At 42.2% G+C, this 20356-nt stretch overlaps 1 protein-coding gene across 1 annotated transcript in view; it reads left to right on the top strand.

The window, feature by feature from the left end:
- The window catches only part of nhsl2 (NHS-like 2), a gene marked incomplete at its 5' end in the record, with an annotated part of 163476 nt that overhangs the window by 830 nt on the left and 142290 nt on the right, over nucleotides 1-20356 (top strand). The gene's annotated exons all lie outside the window — the stretch shown is intronic.

Raw genomic sequence — 20356 nt, forward strand, 5'->3', positions numbered from 1 at the left:
GGAGTCTTTGCACTCCACATGTCACCTTGTGCCTTTTGTCGGAACTCTGCCAGGTCTTGCTTTTGTTACAGATTTATTCTATTTGGAAACTTTTGGAACTGAAATCAGTTGAAGGTTCACCTTTTACACCTGGACAAAAAAGTGTGTATTTCCTCGCATTCTTTTAGGGAGTTTCTTTCTCTTCAGCTTATATGTGTAAATGTAATTGTCTTTGGGTTCTCCATCCATCCATCCATCCATCCATCCATCCAGCCAGCCAGCCACACATTCACACCTTGGGGCAATTTAGGCTCACCAATTGACCTCACACACATGTTTTTGGACTGTGGGAGGAAAACCCATGCACACACGGAGAGAACATGCAAACTCCACACAGAAAGGCCTGGCCTGTGTTTGAACCCATAACTTTCTCACTGTGAACCAAGAGCAAGTTTCAAAGTAAAATAATTATGAAAATACAACACTATGTTAAAGATATTGATCATATTTTCATGTTCAGAAGGGAAATTCTGAATTTAGGCTTTACATTAACTCACTTGTAAAAAAGTGGTCTGATAATATTGCATGAAAAACAAATATTTCATGCATTAACATGTTTTATTGGTCTCCCTGCTCAGTGACTTTAAGTCTTGTTATTCTGAATAATTGCATGATGTGACTCAGACTCTTTGAGGCTGATCATTCAGCCAATGTTTTTGAATTAAATATTTTTTAACCGTTTCCAAATACAGTTGTCAATATAGTTACTATTTTGATGTCACAACATTTTTATTTTTGGTATCAAATTACAACCACCTTCCTGTGGGCACACCACCTGCAGGAAGGTTCTTAATCGGTGCAATGTGATCTGGATGACAGTGCTCAGTCTGCCACCCCCGTGACCCGGAAACAGATAAGCGGGAGAAAATGGATGGAAATTACAACAACCCCACTTCCTGAGCACATATATCGATACACCATTGACTAATGACTACAAGAGAGACAAAGGTGAAAAACTTAAAGTGAAAGAAGTCCTATGAGTTCAGTTACCTGGACTCAACCAGAGCAATGGTCAATGCACAGCAGGCGAGTAGAGAGTGCACTTTGTGTTGCATGTCTGAAAGCTTTAATTGGTAACAGTTCTGATGAAGTTTGTGGTAAAATGAAACCAGTAGACCAACTTACTGACCACTTCACTTTGAAAGGTTCTGTAAGGAACATTTTCATTTAAAATCAACCTAAATAATAAAATCGTGGGGCAGAGTCTTGTCATACCACCATGTACCACAAGAGGGTGTAGTAAACCACTGCCCAGACTGAGTAAAATAAATTAAGAGGAAACTGCTGAAACTCTCTTACATCCTGTATATCTAAGGCGCTGCTGGGCCGTCATGGACCAGGCCTTCAACATCATCAGCATTTTCCTGCTCCCTGATTGGTCAGTCAGAGAGGGGGCAGAGCAAGGTGGTCACATCTGCAGGGATCTGCACCAGATAAATAACAATTATTTATATTTAATGGCTGTTTTTTCAATCCACAAAGAGGAGAAGGAGTGGATTGGTGTTACAACCTGGCTATGCTAAGAGAAGGATGTTGAAGTAGGCAGTAACAATAACCAGGAGAGTTTGGGTGAAGTGAGGGTTTTATTGCAAGTTCTGAGGTTTACAATGATTAAACAGAACCCCAAAGACAATAATACAACAAAGGCGGGCCAAACGGGTATTGCCCAATAATACAAAGGTTGATTTACTATAAAAAAAAGGCAGCTTCTTCACTAGAAGGCCATGAACTAAGGTTTCAACCACGACAAATTCAATAACCAAGAGAGTGGCAAAAGGGAAACAAACAAAACACCTAATTAACACAAAAACAAAACAGCTGGTACCGTCACCAAGCTGTTGTACTAAGGTTCACGATAGAATAAAGGTTAAAGAAATTCACACTGTCAAAGATCAGAGTGTAGCCGAGTTCAAAAGATCTCACACAATCGAAACACACACCAAGGTCCTCTGGGCAGACTGAACAGACACCTCCTGCATCAAGGCCTCTTCATACTCCATAAGAACAAGACGAAAGTTCGGCAGTGCGGGGTCCTGTCGAACAAAATAACATCATTCCCTTCGGCCAGCTCCCTCTGGCCGAACAAATTTGTTTCGGCTGTGCCAACCGCCCTGGCCGAACTATGTAGGAGCCGCACTGCCGAAACTTCTGCACTGCCGTGTGCTGCGCATGCGTGTTCTAGTTCGCTCATGACTATCGATAATATTTTAATCATATTTAGCTTGTAACAGCGCTACTGTACGAGCGCCGCAGCTCGTTAAAATGTCGGAGTGTAGGCTGACGTGATGCACCTGAACGCATCACAAACAGCTGTCAGCTCCTGTAGTTGAAACTGGACTAACATCGCGCTCGGACAAAAACTTTTTTATAACTGAAAAAGTTCAGAGAAATGTATTTCTGAAAGCACTGGAGGCCAGAAATAAACTGTGCAGTTGAAAAGTTTAAACGCCGCTTCACAGACTTGTGCCTGCTGTGAGGGGGCGTGGCCTGCGAGTTCGGCAGCTTCTTATCGGAGTATGAACAGTCCTGCCGAAAAAGCATTTTTTTTCTGCTGCTGGCTGACGTCACAGCCAAATTTTCTTCTTGTGCTTATGGGTTCAAAAGGGAATATGCAGGGGCCTTCAGCCGCCATGAGGAGTCTGCTGGAGCTTCTTAAATGGCCTCAGCTGGTGGGTGGAGCTGAGCCAATCAGCAGTCATCCTCCAATCAGATTGCTTCACATCAGAACAGGAGGAGGAAGAAGTCGGTGAGGGTACCTCCTGTCAAACAGAACATAAACAAAGAAGCAGAGGCAAGGCCTTACAGCCTGTGGGCAGTAATAATTAGATAGCAGATTTACTCACAGGGCTGATGTTGCGTCTAGTTTGAAAGCTCCTGCTTCCTGTCATCACATGTCACATCTACTTTTAGTGACTAAATGTATGTACAACTTGATGTTGTTTGTTATCCTCTGTAAGGCCTTAAAGGTTCTCTTGCGACATCTCGCCAGTGGTTTTGTTAACCAGTGACACACACAATGATCCAGAAGTTTAGGGTTAGTTAATATTGCAACACGATGCTGAAACGTTGATGTTTAATCATACTGATGTCAAGAAGAGAAACTTTTATCATTATGAGCTCATAAACATCAGTGTCTCTGTTATAACATTACAAGTGGTCGTGTGTGTGTGTGTGTGTGTGTGTGTGTGTGTGTGTGTGTGTGTGTGTGTGTGTGTGTGCATGAGTGAGTGAGTGAGAGAGTGAGAGAGTGAGAGAATGAGAGAGTGAGAGAGTGAGAGAGTGAGAGAGTGAGAGAGTGAGAGAGTGAGAGAGCCTGTACAGTTTCATAAAACAGAAAGAGAAATTGAGGAACAGAAACCCCCAAAACAAGACACATCTCATTGTTTTTAGTTTACTCTGCTGAGGTGGAATCAGTGTGTGTGTGTGTGTGTGTGTGTGTGTGTGTGTGTGTGTGTGTGTGTGTGTGTGTGTGTGTGTGTGTGTGTGTGTGTGTGTGTGTTTCTGTGCATTAGCTCATCTGTGTTTGATGCACTCGTCCTCTCTCTCCTCCTAAATCCTGAGTGGGCTCTCGCAGTATCGTCAACACGTGGGAAGATGCAAACGGCAAAATAATCAATAGAGCTGGACCGGGCGTTCATCTTCCATCATCTTCCATCATCTTCCTCTCTCTATCTCTATCTATCTCTCTCTCTCTGTCTCTCTCTCTCTCTCTCTCTCTCTCTCTCTCTCTCTCTCCTCCCACCGTCTCTACAAAGATGTGAAGTGTTGATCTGCATGTTGTCTGCAGGACAAACATTTGGGTTATTTTGGCTGCTCGTCGTCACTTTGATGGTTTGTTTTGTAGACATTAAAATGTTTGTGATAGTTCTTGACAGTCAGTGAATCAGAGGACGGACTAGAGTGGGAACGTGCTGGGACGATAGAAAGAAAAATGTTACACTCATTATTTCTAAGAGATGTTTGAAGACCAAACTCAAACCTGATGTTCTCACAGTGCTAACCACTAATCCACCGCGCCACCGTTTTAAAGGTCTGAAAAGGTTTTGAATACCCAACGAGGAAACAGAACATTTACATCGAATTAACAGTTTATTCGGTAACGCTTCATAACGGTTGCCCTAGTGACGATGTGTTTCGTCTATATGTTTGTTTTCACCCCCAGTGTGTCTGATTCTCTCTCGGTCCCCGATGTTTTACAGTTAAATGTTGTTTTGTAATTTCATGTCCGTCCTGTCTTGTCTTGACCTTGTTGTGCAGGCCTTGTATTCACTATGTAGTATGTACCCGTACGGTACGGTACAATACAGTATAGCACGGTATGGTATGGTATGGTATGGTACGGTGCGGTACAGTACGGTATGGTACAATTTGGTACGGTACGGTATGGTATGGTACGGTACAGTACGGTACAGTACAATATGCCACGGTATGGTACGGTATGTATGGTATGGTATGGTGTGGTGGGGTGTGGTGTGGTATAGTACGGTATGGTATGGTATGGTATGGTATGGTATGGTACATACAGTACGGTATGGTTTGGTGTGGTGTGGTACCATACGGTATAGTATGCTACGGTACGGTATGGTATGGTGCGGTACATTACGGTATGGTATAGTATGGTACGGTATGGCATGGTACAGTACAGTACGGTACAGTACAGTATAATATGCTGCGGTATGGTAAGGTACGGTACGGTATGGTACGGTGTGGTGCGGTACAGTACGGTATGGTATGGTATGGTACGTACAGTACGGTATGGTGTGGTGCAGTACAGTACGGTATAGTACGGTACGGTATGATACGTTATGGTACTTTATGGTATGGTACGGTACATTACAGTCTGGTACAGTACAGTATTTGTTTCTGTGTGTTTCTGGGTTGGCTCTAGTGATCTTCTGTTTGACGAACATGACATACAGGATGACACATTAGCATTTTAGTATAAAGACTAAAAAGTTAAATAAAATAGGTTTCAAATTATTGTATACATTGAAATGGTTCTCAATTTCCAAGAACGTCAATGACATATCTTTTTGTGTATTTCTGTATTTATTATACCTATGAATTGTTAAAAAATATTTATATGAAAACATATATCAGTTTTTCCAAATACGTTCAATGTTTCTTCTTCTTCTTCTTCTTCTTCTTCTTCTTCTTCTTCTTCTTCTTCTTCTTCTTCTTCATCATATGAAATCCTCCTGGACCTGGCACTGCTGCTGTGATGTTCAGTGTAAGCTGGTTAGTCGTAGGTGGCAGCGTTTGCAGCTTGAGCCGACAGATACGTCGTATAATCCATTGCTTACACTCCATCCTGTGTTTTTAGTGTTAAACAAGGCTACAAAAAGTCATTTTTCACGCTTATCTCTGGTGCCACAGCTACAAGCACAAAGCTCCAACATGTGGGACTCGGGCTCGCCGGGCCTCACCGGTACATTTACATGGATTCATGCGAAGCTTCCTGCTGTGAAGGTTTGGTCACAGTGAGACGTTCTGCCTCGTCCACCTGCCAGACCAGCGCTGGAATCCGGTCACGGTCCAGGCCTGGACGAGGGGAGGTTTTCCACCAGGTCTGCTCTTGGGTGGGGGGGTGGGGGTGGCGCTGGTTTCCTCCCCCGGAGCAGGGTGGGAGGAGAAGTGATACGGAGAGGAAGAGGATGTCAGTCATCAGTTTGAAGCCTGATAGCGGCAGAGTGCATGTTTGTATGTGTGCGTCCGCTTTCCACTGGAAGCTGTCGCTCCAAGGTTGCTGAACCGGAGGAGTTTGTCCTCTGAAGCACCTCGTCTGCTGCTTTCTCTCACTGCTGCTGGTTTCCTGCCTGTCGTCAACCCCGAGCCGAGCGTCAGCATCCCAAGTATGTGAGTGGGAACCAGAGCTCAGTGCTTTTCGTGCCTCTTTTTCCAGCTTCTCTCCCTGGGAAAACATATTTCACAGAATGTTCCCTGCTTGCCCCGGCAAAGGGCGAGTTCGCGCCATTGGCTGTTCTGGACAGTCAGCGTCGTCACAGCAGGTGTTTTCTCTCTCAGCTGGGAGAGGCCAGGCACCTGCCATGACCTTATGCCTCCAGGGAAACTTCGTCTGGCAGCACGACCCCGTGAAACAACTGAAAAATACATGAAACTGCAGTACGGAGCGCGATTACCAAACACATGACCTGTAGGTCAAAACCTGCAGGACCTTAACTGTGATTCTTCTTTTAAAGAGAGTGCTGCTCATTATTCGCCCACTGGAGGACATAACACAACATCGTGAAAGCAGTAACACTTTGGAGTGTAAGCTTAAGGCCTAAGCTTTACCATGAGATTAGTAAAGAGGAATTCAGGCAGAGGAACTGACTTGAAGCATAGCTGCATTCATGAGATCAGGTGTTAGAGAAACTCATCTGATCACTTAACTGCCTGAAGGTTTGAAATTCATTTTTAATTCTTACTGATCACTTCTGACTTCTCCTTATCCTCTCTCTACAGTAAAATGAATTCAAATAGATGTGCAAGAAGATGAATGAACTTTATATTCATCTTCAGTTGATGGAAGTGTCACTTCAGGTGGAATTTTAATTATTTATTTATTTAACATTTATTTAACCGGGAAAATAACCCATTGTGATCGAGATCTCTTTTACAAGGGTGACCCGGCCAAGAGAGCAGCAGCACACGTCATGAATTAAAACATTTAAAACCGATTTAACACATTTAAAAGTATACAATAATTGAAATAATAAAACAAAATCAAACAAGTCAGTATCTTGAACATGTATCAACCACATTTCATATAATCTTACAGTTAGTTATATAGTTTTTGCTGGTTAAAAACAATTATGTTTGAAAGATCATAAAATGGAAAGAAAAATCATAAATTCTGATTAATTTACCACCCAAATTCACCAAAAGGTTGACACTGTGATTAATGTAAATAGAATTGGAGTCAGAAATTAATATTAACAAACCAACTTTTTGGAGATTTATTACTAATACCAATGATAATGATGATAATAACAACTTTATTCATATTGCACTTTATTCAACCATGATTGCAAAGTTTGAACAATGAAAAAAAAAAACAGCATTAAGAAATGAATGAGTTTAGAACACAGACTAAATTAGCAGAAATACAAAACAATTAAAGGAATATCAGTATAACAAAGAGATGGAAACTGATTTTTCCAGCCTGAGATGCTCTGGGGCATAAATTATGAGCAAACAGGCTCACAAGCAGGTAAAGGTCCTAGAAATGAAACATTATTATGTAATAAAATCCTTAAATCAGTTGTTAAAGTTGCAGGAAGAACAGGAAAAGCCCCGTGGCACAGTTTGAATGTGCTGCAGTGTTAGAAGGTTATATTTACTGATTCCAGAGTAAATCTTACTGGAGTCAGTAACATTAGCAGTAGTCTAATGTGAAGTTTGTGTTCTATTGAGCTCTGCATCGAGCCATCCATCCAGCTTCTCTCCAGACATGGATGTTCTGTTCCCTTCAGCTTCCTGCAGCTCCTCAAGCTGCTTCCAGACCAAACCAGACGCTGAGGCCATGTTTACACGACAACAATCGACTGGAAATGAGATTGTTTTTCCATCTCAGCATCAGAACCCTTTCAGGTTCAGACGGCAGTGTTTTCAAAATGACTCTTTTTATGGAGAAGTTCTGTTGAAGTCCAAAGACTGAGCAGCACAAACACTCCGGGATCCTGAAATTGTTTCTTGTGGTCAATCTACTCAACTATTTACGACAAGCTTAGCGTGCATGCGCAGCACGCAGTAAGTGGATGGTCCTGGTGTAAACAATCTCTCATGGACTCATAGATGGTGAAGCTACTCGCTCTGTCATGAAGAGCATCCTGGGTAATAATATTATGTAATGGGTTTGACCTTTTGTGAGATGTTTTCCTTGTGGGATTATTTAAATGGATGGTCCAGGAGGATCATAAACTTCCTTTTCAAGTAAAGGTGAAAGCATACTAACATTTGATGAATACAAAGGGCTGCCTGCTCCTCCTGTTTTCATTCACTCTTTTAACAATCTTTAAACTGTTTCTCATCACTTCTGGTGTGTCGGTGAGTTTTACTCTGCTCTGTTTTTTTTCTCAGGCTTGACATCAGCTGGCTTGTTTACAGCGGATTGCTTCTTTGTAAATAGTTTTACTGTGGAGATCTTCACTGTGCATATATTTATGAACCATTTGCCTCATAAATATTAATACTCCCTTGTTCATGTGAGTATTTATCGATTTAATATTTTACTCTCACTTTTTTGATATCTTAATATTGTATTCTATTCTGTGTGGAGCAACTGTAAAGAATTTATTGAGCCACTGAGCTCAGTGAAGTAGGGCTGCACAGTGGAGCAGTGGTTGGTGCTCTCACCTCACAGTGATAAGATCATTGGTTCAAATACCCACCAGGGCCTTTGTGTGTGGTGTTTCCATGTTTCCTCCCACAGTTGGAAAACATGCATGTGAGGTCCAAATGGCCTGGATAGTGGTTACCTATGCTTGTCCTGGTGATATTCTTTTCAGAAGAGTCCTTCCAAATAGGTTTTCAGGGACATCGGATGAGTGTATGTCTTTCCTTTCATTGATCCTCTGAAATCTCCATCTTTTTCCCATCTTGTAAATCACACATACAGACTGGCCATATTTTAGAACGTTGGCTTCTCCTCCTCCACCTTTTCTCTTCCTACGGACGGTGATTCAGAGGGCAGAGGAACTTCCCTCCACCGCAGCAACACGCGGCAGAACAAAGCTTCTTCTTCATCTGTATTCGTATTAAATTTGGACTTGATTTTCATTCCTGCGCTGCTCGAAGTGAAGCTCATACGCTAAGTTAGCATACTCTTGTACTGCTGTAAAACAAAAACCAAAAAAACATGAAAGAAGCTTCACGGACTTCCTGTTGACCTTTTAAAGTTTGTATTGGAAACATCTCAGGTTGTACTGACATCGATTTGGCAATTCATATATCTCATATTGGCATCGACTGACGTCAACCCGTCAGCTGAGCACCTAGCGGCGCTAGCAGCTAGCGTGCTAAGAACTGCAGTGTGAAGCATCGTAGTAAAGCTGTAAATTAATCACCACGCTTGAGCATGTTGATAATCTGCCTGGAAAATTCAACTTTTCAAAGCAGCTGTAGAGTCGGAGTGTTTTCAAAAAGTTCCACCATGGGAACCGTTTTCAAAAAGTTGTGTTTTCAGCAGCTCTGAACACGATTATCATGTGAACAGAGAACCAAAATACTACAAAAGAACATTTTATCAGCTGCCCTTTGACAGTATGCTTGTATTTGAGTGAAGTGTGGTAAAGTGAGGACCGACAAACTCTTCTGGCTGTGCAGATGTACTGTACGAAGAGGAAAAACACGGGTTAAAATGGAAAAAAGTGTAGAAAGAGACTGAATTCAGCAGAGACTGAATAGAAAATGGAGAGATAAGAAAACAAGAATGAAGAAGAGACTGTTGATGCTTCACGTCTCCTGTGAAGAAAAGGTCTGTTAGAAACTCTGTTGCAGTGAAACACATTGTTGAACACATGAGTCACCTCCAAAGAAAACTGAGGCGTGTTTCAGCTCAGTTTGATCATGAAGAACGGATTTCTTTTGATTTTAATGTTATTGTCCTGAACTTTTGTCCTTCTTGCATTCCTGAATAATAAGTGAAACCTGTTCACTCAAACCATCACCGCTAGTATAGAAAATGTGTTCTTTTTGTAGGTGTAACCACAATAAAACAAACATTTCAAGTCAAGACTCCTACAAGTAATCTGGCAGCAGAGAGCAAACGGCTGAACCGCTTTGTTTTATTTTAGAGTTGTTGCTTTATTTTTTGTCAGAAGATTTAGTTTTTTTTAAAGAGATGAACAGAAACAACTGAGTCTTGAGGTCTACTTTAAATTTTTGAAAATCAAACAGGAAAAATAATGAAATAATCATCGATCTATAATCATCACACAAAAGTATGGTCAATATTTGATCAACAATCTTTCCTGTATATGTCATTCCATTCACACAACCTAACAATTCTGCTGTGTTTGATTACTGCCGGGAAGTGTAGAAGCGAAAAGCAGACGAGGACATTTCCGACAGACGGAAACCTTCTCAGGACTAATTTTCTATATTCAAAGGTACACAAATCAATTTCCTTCAAAACCGTTCAACTTGATCAACGTCACACAGAATGACGTCAAGAATATAATGAATTATTAAAGTCATCTGAGTCGATGTCAAATAATCATAAACACTTTTTTAGTACTTTCATAAAATAAATCCTGCGGGTTCAGTAAGTGAGGCATTATGTCAGGAGCTGGAGATGTGTTACTATTTCACCAAACTCCAATTTAATCCTGAACCGATTCAATAGTCCCGACAGCAACACCATGTCCTGCTGGCAGTAGCATTAGCATCATTAGCCATAAATAGGAGTTAGCATTATGTGAGTCTGCATGTTGGTGGCTTTTTGAGATTGTTTTATAAGTTGTTTTTTCTCAAAAGTGCTTACATCCTGACTTTAGAGCATCTTCCTCCTATTCGTTGATGTACCATCAGCAACATGAGCATAATACATTTCTGACTGAATGAGACTTACAAGTTACTTTTATAAGCAGTTACTTTTTGTGTGCAGAGTAAAACTCCACAGCTGTCCATCTTGTGTTTTGTTGACATTTTCTGGTCCGACGTTTAAACTGTCAGCATCAGTGCAGCTAACAGAACCACAGGGCAAACTTTTGTTCCTTGTTTCTGCTCCGGAGCAGGAAACCAAACCACCAGTGTTAAAAAAACAAACAGAAAAAAACTTTTCTTCGACTCTCGAGAGCTGTGTTGGTTTGTTGTCCTGCACGGAAAGGGACGGTAAAAAATGAGGCCAGATTTGCATGAAATAGAAGGCTGGAGGAGTGAGACCAAGAAAAGAGAGATTTATCGATTGTTCCAATAATCTCCAAACTTCTGTGCCGTGTGAGGAATAGCAAACGCAGTAGGAGGGAGGGGATTGAGTAACAGCAGTGATATAATGCAGGAAGAGGCCCCATGATGAAATACTCTACATGTGCTGAACAGAAAGTTTCCTCCGAGTACAGATGAAGATTTTTTTTTTCCACTTTTCTGCACTTTTCAATGTGTTTTCTTAGTTTTGTGTGAAGAGCCAGGACAGGTCACGGCCTTTCAGTCTCCTGCAGGCGAAGGGCTGCCCGGCCTCGACTGTTGTAAACTGCACAATCACAGCAGTGTGGAAAAAAAAGTGGTATGTGTGCGTGTCTGTGTGTGCGTGTGCATGTGCGTGTGCGTGTGCGTGTGCGTGTGCGTGTGCGTGTGTGTGTGTGTGTGTGTGTGTGTGTGTGTGTGTGTGTGTCTGTGTGTGTGTGTGTGTGTGTGTGTGTGTGTGTGTGTGTGTGTGTGTGTGTGTGTGTGTGTGTGTGTGTGTGTGTGTGTGAAAGCGGGTTGATGGAGGCGTCGTGTGCTGTGTGTGTCTGAGGAGGATTTATCGGCGTGTTTCATCACTGGGCTGTAAAAGACAAAAGGCTGGCTGTCATCGGCAACACGTCTAACGCCAGAGGTGTAACGCTCGGACGTAATCACTTCCAGATGACCGGCTGAGAAGAGGGTGTGTGTGTGTGTGTGTGTGTGTGTGTGTGTGTGTGTGTGTGTGTGTGTAGGGTTTTTGAATTAGCGAGAGATAATCAAGAGACATGCCTGCACAACTTTAAAAGAAAAAGTTGCACATTTCACATACAAATATAGATTTTATTCTTACTGCAGCATCTGAGTTGACTGTTTCCTTCTGTATGACACCAGAAACGGCATATTATTACTTCTATTAGCAGTCAAAATATTAAAAAGTTGTTTTAGTGTACTACTTTAAACAAAGTATGGACCTTTATCATGGCGACACAAAAATGTCATCATTGCTTCCAGAAGGTCAAATTGTAACCGGCTGTTTAACAGTGGAAGAAGTGGAGCTACTGATTTAAATGTCCCATATTATGCTAAATTCACTTTATAAAGATTTTCTAAAAGTAATATGTGTCCCTATATCCTGTGTATGGGGCCCCAGAAGTGAAGAAAATCTCCCATTTCCCTCACTTGTTAGCTACACTTTATAGCAAATGTGTGTTCATACAGGCGATTCAGACATTTTTCTTTCATGACATCACCTGGGGAAATAACCTCCCTCTGGTAGTGGATACTCGCTTTGACCCTCCTGCAGGTAGATGAGCTCTGCCTATGCCATTTTTTCTCCTCGGAAATGCTACAACACAAAACAGACACAGCTCATTAGCATTTAAAGGTACAGATGCTGGAACAGCCTGTTCTCAGTAGAGCTCACTAGAGGGACTTTTAGACAGGCTGAAAATTAGGACCAAGGCTTGATTTGGGGAAACACACTTTGAGTACAATGTTGTTGGACCTGTGACACTTACAGTATTTAAAATTGTTGAAAACCTGTATAGTTTAATGTATAATTTATTTCCCCCTAAACATGCATTTAGTTTGACACCATTTACAGAAGCCTTGTAATCTGTAGAGGATTCACTTGTTGGTAATGGACCTTCTTCTTTGCAGCACTGTTTTGTTAAAAATATCTCCAGGGCTGCAAACAAGGCGGATGTCCCATGCTGGTCATAGATAATAACCTCACAATTGTGTTTTGCATGTTTTATTTGACTTTTTTTGTGTTACAATAAGTGTTTTTATAGTTACTTTACTATTGACTGTATTGACTGTTTTGCATTGGGTATAGTTGTTCATCGTCCTGTTGATGTGCACATTGCTGTGTTATAGTGTCGCAGGGGGAAGATGCTCTATCATGTGCAGGTTGAAACAAAGTGATTCAGCAGCAACAAAACAGCGGACACATTACCAGCCTACGGAAAGAAAAGAGCTCTGAATACTGAAAGGATCTTGTCGAATACTCTTGAAAACTATATCAATATCAGTAAGACTGAAGTCAGATAAAGTAATTGATCAATAATCACTGGCTTAATTACTACAGCTTCTAATGCATTGATTTATCGTTCTCAGCTCAACAGAAGATTGATTACTTTCCTTGCTTACGTATGCAACACAGCAAAACAACAAAATGTAATAAATACCCTTCATATGATGCACGTCTTGTACATTTTTATTTGCCTGCATTGTTGTTCTTTTACATTCGGCTCAGTCAGAAGGTTTTTATTGGCATCGAGACGTAGAGCCGAGTCTCGGACACACAGTTCTGACACCGAACACATGGAGCTGGACACCCTGATGAGGTGTGTGTGTGTGTGTGTGTGTGTGTGTGTGTGTGTGTGTGTGTGTGTGTGTGTGTGTTCCCTTCCGCCTGCTGCCCACTGCCCACTGCCTGGCAGCCATGCTGCTCTGCAGCTTGGACATGGTGTGAATAAACAGAGTTTGTGTTTGGAAACATCACACAGATCTGCCACGTCCTTTCTTAACACCACACATTTCCTTTTATTTGTGTGTGTCAGTTGTGATTTTTCCAGTTTGGTGTCATTTATGATTCGGATTCCCTTTTGTTTGCTTATGTACAGGGATGCAGGTCAGACTGATGGGCTGAGGGGCAGAAACACACTTTTACCCTCTAATTGTGCTTTATGAGCTCAGATTGTTCACCCAGAGCTGCAGTAGATGAGTCCTATTTGTGTGTGTGTGTGTGTTTGTGTGTGCAGTAGATGAGTCCTATGTGTGTGTGTGTTTGTGTGTGTGTGTTGTGCTAGATGTCCTCTAGCTGCCCTCCGTGTTCATTACTGCCCAGTGTGAAAGCGGCTCTCTGCCCTGTTGCGCCCTCACACAGCTTTATTTACCGGTTTGGTTCCACTGCGCACAGTCTGTGCTCTAAATCGTCCGTAAGTGTGTGTGATTGTGTGTGTGCACGCCTTCTAAGATTGAACATGGACAGACGGACTGTAGAAGTTAGTTGTGTGGCAGTTCAAACTTGAACTTTCCAAAAACTACTGAAGGAACAATTAGCTAAGTCCCGTAAAGAAATGCTGAATAAAGAAATGTAGGAGTGCATTACCAAACACATGAATGTTACATAAGTTATATTAACACTCTTGGTGAGGGGATTGGAATTGTATAAGGGTTGGGTTCATATATCCCCGTTTCAAACCATGCACTTACTATACTTATACACACACACACACACACACACACACACACACACACACACACACACACACACACACACACACACACACACACACACACACACACACACACACACACACACACACACACACACACACACACACACACACACTGGCATTGAGGTTAATCATGTGAACTCTGAATATTGATGGTGCTTTGAACGAGACCATGCGAGGAAGGAAAAAAGAGGGAGAGAGGAGTGAGATAGAGTGAGAGAGAGGGAGTGGGGAGGGAGGGAGGGAGGAGAAAGAGAAGGTGAGTGGAGAGAGAGGAGGGGGCGAGAGGAGCGAGAGGGTAAGAGAGGAGAAAGAGAGGGAGAGAGGAGGGAAAGATGGGGGAAGAGAGAGGAGAGTGAGGAGAAAGAGGGTGAGAGGAGAGGGGGGGAGAGAAGAGAGAGAGAGAGGGAGAGAGAGAGAGGGGGCAGTCAGAGTGAGGGGGGAGTGGACTCAATAGGGGTAAGGACGGAGAGAGAGAGAGAGAGAGAGAGAGAGAGAGAGAGGGAGGTAAAGGAGGATAACAGGAGAGAGAGTGAATAAGTCCTCATCAGTATATTGGAAGATGCGTTGGAGAAGGAGGCGATCACCGGTGCCGGGGAGGACGGGGGAGGAGGAGGAGGAGGAGGAGGAGGAGGAGGAGGAGGAGGAGAAACCCTCCATCAGGGTCCATTTCTTTAAAGGTAGAACGTTTCAACTTGCCATTTTAAGAAGAGTGTCGACCGTGTGTGTGTGTGTGTGTGTGTTCTGAACTCAAGAAGTTTCTAAAGTGAAGCTGTGACGCTCCACTTGTTGGTTGATGCTTCCTGCAGCCGGCGTCCTTCAGCTGACGAGCTGCTCAGTGACGTGGTAACTTTCAGGCAGCTGCTGCATGAAGTAAGCCGACATGATGACGATCCATGGTGATGAAGTCTGTAAACCCTCATTTTCTTTTAAAATCCAAATATAATCTTTTTTTTCTCTTAGTTAAATATTTGTCTGATTTTGGGTCAAACTGACCAATTATTGTTATCTGTTGAGATTGTTTCCTTGTTTTATTTCTTTATGCTGTTGTTCTGCTTGTGTTTCCATTATTAAATAATAAATCTTTTGAAAATATCATAAAGGTAAAAATGATTTATTTCTGCCTCAATTGAGACAGTTTGACCAACATATTTAAAGATGTGATCTATACATGTTAATCAATGCCACTTTTGTGCACGAGGTGACAGTATCGAGTCTTTCATGTACATAATTTGTCTGATTTTAGTACCAACACACAACTCACTGGCAGCAAACCCAGCGCACACAGGGAGAACATGCAAACTGCACAGGTAGTTCAGACTCCAAATGGGTTCCAGTAGCACCAGGCAATAAACCGACCCTGTCTAGATGAACCTAACAAGGAAATAATGTGATAATTATGTCACATAACATTGTTATATTAAGTTTATGGAAGAAAGATAAGCTTCAATGGAAACTGGTAAGTGCATGTCTGATAATATCGGGTGTTTGGATGGAGAGGAAGAGCAGGAGGAAGTTTTTCCGGTGATTGATGAGTGAGATAAACAGACATGATGACGGTTTGCAATCAGGAACTGTTTTGTTCAGATGAGCGAGGCCTGGTTGCTTCTCCTAATTGGACACCAAAAAAATTATATATTTTTAAATATTTCTCCCAACAAAAGAACTTTGACTACAAACTTTGTGAAACAATACCTAACACAATCAACTTGGATCATTTTCTACCACTCAGCTCTTTTTATTCCTCCGTTTCCCACCGAACACATGCATCATATGTTATCGTTGATTGTTTTAGTTGGAGTTACCTAACCTGCTTAAAGTTTTGTCAATTTGTAAAAAAGTTTGTAAATAATAAAAAGTGTTAGTAATTGTTAGTAAATCATAAGAAACAACTTCATTCGCTGTTGTGTTTATGATACATTCTGCTAATTTTCTCATTGGACTGAGGACAATTTGTTATTTTCTTCCATTATTTAAAAAAAACGTTCCTCACTGGACCTTTAAAGACTTTTTGATTTAAAACACTTCAAATTGATCGAATGCATTGAAGTGTGAGATGTGTGGTGCAGAGGTTTCACATTTTCCAGTACCTCTCACATATTGCAATACCGTATATAAACTTCAATTGATATTTTTTCTATTTTAATTATTACAGTTGTGGTGCATAATACTGTATATATTATCCAATATAATCACATAAAAGTACACAGTTACATTATTCACAATTTTGTAAATATTCCCCCAAAACATGTCAATCGATATATGTATTTAGTTTGTACATTATTTATTTATATATTTATTTGTAAGTAGAGAAGTGAACAAAAAGCTTGACTAATACTGCCCTATGTATTTAAGAATAAATAAATAATACACAAATATAACTGATAATTTGGTAAAAAAATGTGAGATCCAGAATTCCGTGAATGCAAATATGCAAAAATTTGTTCAATTTGAAATATAATGTATTTAAAAAAGAATCGTTGTTGGTAACTTGATTTCGACAGCAGTTTGTTCTTCGCAGTAAATTATTGTGTCATGTTTTTGCCCTTTTTAATGAATAAAATGCAGTTATCGTCTCATGACCGTAAGGATTTGTGTTGTGCGATGCTAAATTCCAACAGACTGGTGTCTGTTCAGGACAGGCTGGCCTAGGGGCCCCCGGCTCACATGACAGGGGCCAAATGACGCTTCGCTGTCACTTTCAAACTGTTCCTGCACAGTTTGCAATATACCTCCAAACGTCTGTCGCCCTGAAGGACATTTCCTTGAAGGGGCCTGAAAGACGGGGACGAGCCCGACTCGTCTTCGACTCTCCATCTGTCTCTTTGTTGGATGTTTTTGTGTGTCGGCTCCTAAAGAGCCGTCTCAGGCTCTGACATTTCTCCGTGCTCCCGGATTTTAAATGAGCTTGTTTGTCTGCGGCCTCCGAATATTCTCTTGTTGCTGGATGAAACATCTTGTCCTCGCAAGACTTCAACAGATTGTGCTTTTGTAAAGGACAAGCTGCGTCTCAAGCCTGAGGCTTTGTGACTGAGAGACACTGCTGCTGCTGTGGAGGCATTCAAACTGAAAATATTCAAAAGTCCCTCTGATTTCACAATATTAAAGCATTGAGCTGCTCTAAACTTATATGGTGTGTTGAACTTGTCATCAAAAAGAAAATCAACAACTACAACAACCCAGTTTTACATCAAAGTCATTATTATTTATTCATATGGTAATCTCCACTGATAAATTTGTTGCTAGATTTGTATATACTAACATCCTTTTGGTATTTATCTGAACAAAGTGCAAAATACAAAATACCTCAGGACCATGGGAAATCCTTCAAGGCTTCCCCTATGTAGGTATGTGAAGAAAAACTGGTACTCTTCCAGCACCACTGGAAGGAGTAGGAAAAAACTTAAGAAAATGACACCAAAACCATTAAGATATCTTAAATATATAAACAAATAAAGAATTTATAGGCAAAAGAACTTTACGAATTAGTGCAATTTTCTTAAAGGTAATTAGTGCACAAAACTGTGACCGAAAACTTTTAACATAAAAACACCCTAACCCAGAAACTAGCATGCAGCATCGCTGGCCTGTTAGCCCAGAAACTAGCATGTAGCATGTGGCATCGCCGGTGTGTAAGCCCAGAAACTAGCTGGTGGTATCGCCGGTGTATAAGCCCAGAAACTAGCATGTAGCATGTCGCATCGCTGGTGAATAAGCCCGGAAACTAGCATGTAGCATGTAGCATCGCTGGTGTGTGAGCCCAGAAACTAGCATGTAGCATCGCTGCTGTATAAGGCCAGAAACTAGCATGTAGCATGCAGCATCGCTGGCCTGTTAGCCCAGAAACTAGCATGTAGCATGTAGCATCACCAGTGTGTGTGAGCCCAGAAACTAGCATGTGGCATCGCCGGTGTGTAAGCCCAGAAACTAGCATATGGTATCGCCGGTGTGTAAGCCCAGAAACTAGCATGTAGCATGTCGCATCGCTGGTGTATAAGTCCAGAAACTAGCATGTAGCATGTAGCATCGCTGGTGTGTGAGCCCAGAAACTAGCATGTAGCATCGCTGGTGTATAAGCCCAGAAACTAGCATGTAGCATGTAGCATCGCTGGTGCGTGAGCCCAGAAAGTAGTAGGTGTGTAACAATACATCGATCCACATCGATTCATTTATTAATGACACAATTACATTGATGCACAATGACAACATCAATTCACATCGTCATCTTTAAGATACGCCTTTATTTTGAAAATTCACGTAGCACGTCTGTACGTCGGTGTCACCATTTCCTGCGCACTCTCGCCGCCTTCACACAACGTGCACGGCGGCATCATGGTTAGCTCGAGCCGCCCAAAAAAGGACGACATACGCTCACCTCTTGGAAATAAATTAGCGGTATGGAAATATTTCGGATTCCGATGGAAAGACGACTCAACAGACAAAACTCACTCCATATGCAAACAGTGTCAGTGCGAGTTAAAATACTCGGGAAACACAACGAACTTGGCCATGCACTTAAAGAAGAAGCACAGGCTCGACCCGCATGCTCGCTCCGCCGTAACCGTGTCTGACGTCACGCCAGCTTTGACCAGTTTCTTTCCACAAACGCTGAGCAACAACTTGAAAAGAGCGATGAGTATCACAGGTGCCATTTCATATTTCATTTGCAAAGATACGAGACCTTACTGTTAACACCCCTACTGTTTACATTGTTTATTTAATGCATGATACCTGAAAGACCTTAGAAATAAAATAGTCAAATCATATTTCAGTTGTTTTTTTGAGTTGATATGAATGTTGGGCATCAAGATTCCATTGAACTCCTCCAAGCATTTTCTGTGACAGAGGAGAAACACCAGGAACAATGAACAGGCCATAAAACAGCAGGGAAGAGCCCAAAGACCCCAGGAAGTCTCTGACCCACAGGTTGGCAACCAATGGTGATGGTCGAACCCGACACAGACACCACAGGGGTCCAAAAGTCAACTTGGTGAAGCTCTTTTCCAACAAACTTTCCTCTGCTTCTCAATCCGACCACTGAGAGGGACACACGTCTCTGCTGCCTCGGGACGGTAAAGAGAGCACCAAGTTGGTCCAAGGGACAGAACCAACGCCAGCCGGACGAGCAGGACACAGTTTGGACTACTTTTTCTCTTTTCCATTTTTTGGGGGATTCTGGATACGCAGCACCACCGGACAGTAAGAGCTTTTGTCTGGGCAGAAATTGTTAGATTAGCGTGAAGCTAACATACAATGTGTTTCAATGTGCCGCTGATAAGGCCGCAGCATCCCATATGTTTGTGTTCGAGCGCACCAACCAAGTCCGGGGCTCTGGTTTTCCACCTCATAACCAGAGGTCCAAGTGTGGAGGAACCAGGGTTCAGAACCGAACCTCGCCAGAACTCTTCTCTCCTTCTCTTTGACTCTCTCTTTCACTAACCCCGTTCACGCGCGCCCTGTGCGTCCGCTGCCGCTCGGCTTATCTGCTCCAGATAAGCTCATACACATAGCCATACTTAGCACTCGAACCGCTAACTCGTGCCGCTAACGACAGATCACCAGAGTTCTGACTGCATGTTCCAACATCCAGTTAGAACTCTGGCTCAGAACCGGACTGACAGTGTCGTCCGGTCGTCACGTGACCTCGGAAAGTGTCTCCCAATCGCGATGGTAATGCTGCACCGCAGCAACCGGGCTGCCATTTTGGCTCTTTGAAACTGCATCAGAGCCGCCATCTTGGTTGAGGATCCCAACTCATCCAACACCTGGTGGACGTTCGAGGTCATCACACTCACTCACATTGACCCGCCGACGTCTGCCTCCACCTGGTGGACGTTCGGGATCATTACGGCCATCACCCTCATCATTCCAGACCATCCACACACACACACACACACACACACACACACACACACACACACACACACACACACACACACACACACACACACACACACACACACACACACACACACACACACTCTTTGTACATATTGTTTGCTGTTTAATAGATTAGATCTCCGTGTTGGATGTTGTTTGCTACTTGAATGTGTTGATTTATGAGATGATTTCAGAATTATTTATGAATTAATCAATTTTGTTAATAAACGCCTGTTAGCTGAATTGAACGATTCTTGGTGATTATTGTGTATTTATTGTTGACAATTCACTGGTTTGTAACAGTCTGT

Source organism: Lipophrys pholis, assembly GCF_963383615.2.
Source record: "Lipophrys pholis genome assembly, chromosome: 18".
NCBI classification, from domain to species: Eukaryota; Metazoa; Chordata; class Actinopteri; order Blenniiformes; family Blenniidae; genus Lipophrys; species Lipophrys pholis.